This window comes from Choloepus didactylus, chromosome 2 (genome assembly GCF_015220235.1).
Source record: "Choloepus didactylus isolate mChoDid1 chromosome 2, mChoDid1.pri, whole genome shotgun sequence".
In the NCBI taxonomy this organism is placed as follows: Eukaryota; Metazoa; Chordata; class Mammalia; order Pilosa; family Megalonychidae; genus Choloepus; species Choloepus didactylus.
In genome coordinates, this window is record NC_051308.1 from 158,977,830 (window position 1) to 158,982,003 (window position 4,174).

General features: G+C 37.7%; 1 protein-coding gene across 1 annotated transcript in view; it reads left to right on the forward strand.

The window, feature by feature from the left end:
- The window catches only part of LOC119527109 (uricase), a 101,528-nt gene that overhangs the window by 14,401 nt on the left and 82,953 nt on the right, over nucleotides 1-4,174 (forward strand). The gene's annotated exons all lie outside the window — the stretch shown is intronic.

Genomic DNA, 4,174 nt, shown 5'->3' on the forward strand with positions numbered 1-4,174 from the left:
CACAAACATGAAACCATAGATCTCAATCCAGGCAATAAATAGCCCTGGAAAAAAGAACAGTATCATAAGAGTGAGCAGATAGACTCTGCAATAAGAGATATATTTAAGTGCTATGACATTAAGCAGAGAGAGAAAGCAATTTCTCATAATGTATCACAGTACATCACAATATATCATATTAAAGAACACAGGTTCTTGAGTCAGCGAGATCTGGGTTCTAGTCCCAGCTTACCCACATTAAGTATGTGATCTTGGGCAATTCCCTTTACTTCTCTACGCATCAGATAGAGAATAGATAGGTGGACAGGTAGCTAGAGTGATATAGCAAATGTGGCAAAATATTAAAATTGGTGGATCTCTCTATTGTAAACTAAAGTAGCTAAAGAAAGCACCTAGCACATAGGGCTGATTTGATGATTAGATGAAATTGATAATGCATGAAATAACTGAGCACAATCTGTCTGGCAGTCAGTATGTTCTTACTAAGTACCTCCTATTATTAGTTGTTTCTTATTATGATCGGAGAAGATTTCTCAGAGAAGACAAGAACTAAGGTGGAGCTGTTGCCCTTGGCCACTCAGTTTACATTTGTTGCTGATGCTGAGGATAAAGGAAGGTCAGGGATGACTTGGTTGGATTTATAGTCAATGACTTTGGGTAAATTCATGGAAATCCATTCATTTATTTATTCATTAAATATTTCTTGCGTACTCTCTCATTGCTGGCTACTGTGGTAGCTGCCAGGAATACAAAGGTTAGTAAAAAGACTGACACCCTTCTTTCAAACCAACAGAGAAGACAGACATTGAACAAATGATTATATAAATACATATAGTGAGTATATATACACACTGCTCTGAGAATGTATAGCAAGGGATCTACCTAATTCAGGGAAGACTTTCTTGAGGCAGTGATTCATGAACTGAAATCTAAAGGAAGTGATTCATGAGCTGAAATCTAAAGGGGGAAGAAAGAACAGGTGTTGGGAAGGGTGTTCTGGGCAGGGGAAAAGCACATATGAAGGTTGAACTTAGTGTGCCTGAGGCTCTGCAGGACCAGTGAGGATGGAATGCAGAAAGAAGGAAAGAGGGTCAGCTGACACTGGAGAGGTAGGCAGGGCGTTGAGGTAGTTATAAGGATTTCGATCTTTATCCTAGGTAAGCCATTAAAGGGTTTGAGCAGAGGCATAATGTGATCTGTGTTTTAAAAGAGCACTTTGGTTGCAGTGTGAGAACTGGAAAGGAATATCAGGGATTATGTAACCAGGTGATGGAAGGGACTTAACTTAGTGGGGATACAAACATGAAAAGATTTTATTTTGTTGCTAACCATTGTCTTCAAATTTCTTTGGAAGGGAGGACAGAAATAGAGGGGGTTGCGAGTAGAGGAAGTGGGGTTGAGGAAGAGTGTTTTAGGGATTGAAGAGACTGCACGTGTTTCAAAGCTGAGGTGGAGTTGGGAGGTGAACACGCAAGACGAAGCATTCGGGATGGGATCTAGAACACAGGAAGAATTGGCCTTAGCAGAAAGGAAATTAAGAAAAGGTTGGTGCACTTTTATGTAGACATGTAGTTTCAATTTGGGGAAATTGAGGGAGTTCTGACCCTTTTGTATTGTAGAAGTAAGATCAACTGCTGGGGCAGGACACGTGGGGCAAGTGTTTTATTGTTATTGCTTTACCATCATCTGTAGAAGCCCTTAGATTCTAAGTCTCGTTTGACTTAAGACATTTTCCAAAGTAGCACATCTCTCTCACTCTCCAGGGCATGCCCACCAATTGCCGTAAACCTAGTGAAATAGCATGGTTATTTTTTCATAGCCAATAGTATCAGTTTACTCCTTAATACAGATCCCAACAAATGCTAAACTGTAAACAATTAGAAAGGAGGGCAAAGTATGTCAGTGTTTACAGTAGTCTCCAGGCTTGATTCTTCCTAAGATCACTCAGCTTTGACTCTGGGCTTTAGGACCAGAGCTTATTTTCATGCCTACCATGAAATACAATGTCCTTAATTAACTTATAATAAGGAAAAACTGCAGAAATCTGTTTGGATTTCCAAGCATCTTCTCATATAGAGCGACAAATTGAAAACTCTTGAACAAGCTTATAACTTATCTCATTATGTAACATTTATGGGGTTATCAGCATATTTAGAAAACCAGTTTTCTATGGCAGCAACTTAACTGGATTTACAGACTTAAATGAGAGGAAAAACTTTAAATTTCTTTTAACAAAAATCAGTCTCAGAGTAAATGAATTGGGACTCTGATACATGAGTGATTAGTAAACCTTGTAGCTTTGATCCAAGGAAGTAAGACTGAAAAAATAAATATTAACTCTTGAATTAATGGAATTCATTAATTGATTCTAATACCCCCAGGTTGGTGGACAAATTGTTTTTCCCAAAATTCAAGACTTTTTAACTGCTCCCTTCTCCCCTTCCTCTTTTGGCCTTCCTCTTGCGGCCTTCTCAAATTAGGTAACCTCTTTTGACTCATGTTTGGTTACTTTCCCAGTTTCTAAGCTCTTGTGTGAAAAAATATGTTCAAATGTTGCTGGGTGGATCTGGATTTGTGTTTTTCTTATTTTCCCCTCCCATTTGTTAATTCCTTAAGGGTTGCACTCTATTGCAGTGGTTTTGAGTTGTTTCTTTATTCCTGATAATTACTTCACCAAAGAATCTAGATCCTATCAAGAAGAAAACAAATAAATCCATGTTTACGTGCATTCTGTTCTTATACTTCTCATTTACTGTATTATTTTTATGACCAAAAAATTGTGGTAATATGATAGGGAGTACAGTTTATTGCTATAATAATGCAGCTGACATTTATATAGCACTTACATGCCAAGCAAGATTTTAAGTGCTTATCTATGACTCATTTAATCCTCTCAATAACCTAATGCGTTGGGTACCATTATGGAGCCTCATTTTTACAGATTAGGTATCTGAGGCACAGAGAGGTCAAATATCTTGCCCAAAGACACCCTACCAGAGCCAGGCAATCTGGCTTCTGCGCCTACATTCTTAGGGGCTATGCTGTAAAGTGATTCATCATATAAAACCAAGCATTTCAATAGTAACTCAAAATATGATAATATTTTTGAGTACGAATTTTACCACTACAGAACAGAAATGAAAATAGATACAATTTTGCAAAAGTAATATTGGTAGGCAAAGTAAGCAGAAACTAGTGCATTTTGCTTGCAAGTGGATGTGGGGATTAAGTGGATGTGGAGAGTAAATATTTGGAGATTTTAATGAAAATCTTGTAACCTATCTAGATCGCTTTTTCCTCCCTGCTGATGGTCTGCATAGAATGAGTAAACCTTCTGCTTGACACTTTACTGTACTTGCTGTATATGATTCCAAGCAAAGTGGGTCCTCAGTGAATATTGGTATCTGATTCAAAAGTTCATTAGTTCATTCATTCATTCAACAAACATTAACTCACAACCTACTTCTTAAAAGCTCTCAGATCAGTAGGGGAGACAAATATATAAACAAATAATTACAGCACAGTAAAATAAATTTAAAAGTAGCGACATGTGCAAGATATACTGTGGAAACACAAAGATAAAAAGAAGGGTAATCGTAGGAGGAAGAGTGTGGGAGAGAAGTCGTCTTCTAGGATTTTCCCTAAAGAGGAGGTGTTTGAATTGGGTCAGTGAGTTCTGTACTCAGACGAGGAATACGGAAGGGCATTCCAAGCAGAAGGAGTGGCAGATATAAAGACTCACTCATAGGAAATAGGAAACTGTGCTCAAGGAACTGCATTCCCTTGGCATTATGGAAACATAAGGTGTAGAGACAGAAGGAAATTGAAAATGAAGCTCGAGGAGTAAGAAGGGGCTAGAAGAATATGAAGGAATTTGGAGATTTTAGGAGAGAATGGGGAGCTAATGAATAGATATAAGCAAGGGGGTGACATCATGAATTTACTGCTCAGACAAAATTGAGCTCCAACTTCTTTCAAGCATTTATCCTACATGAGCAATGTAAGAAGCCTCAGTAAAATTACTGATTTAAAAAATTAATCAAACATATGAGATTTTTAATGTATCCAAAAGGGCCATCTGTAGTGGGCATGTTTCTGGTTTGTTTTTTTGTTTGTTTGTTTGTTTTTTACTAGCACCTTGATTTTTCCTTAGGGAAATACTTCTCCCCCAATG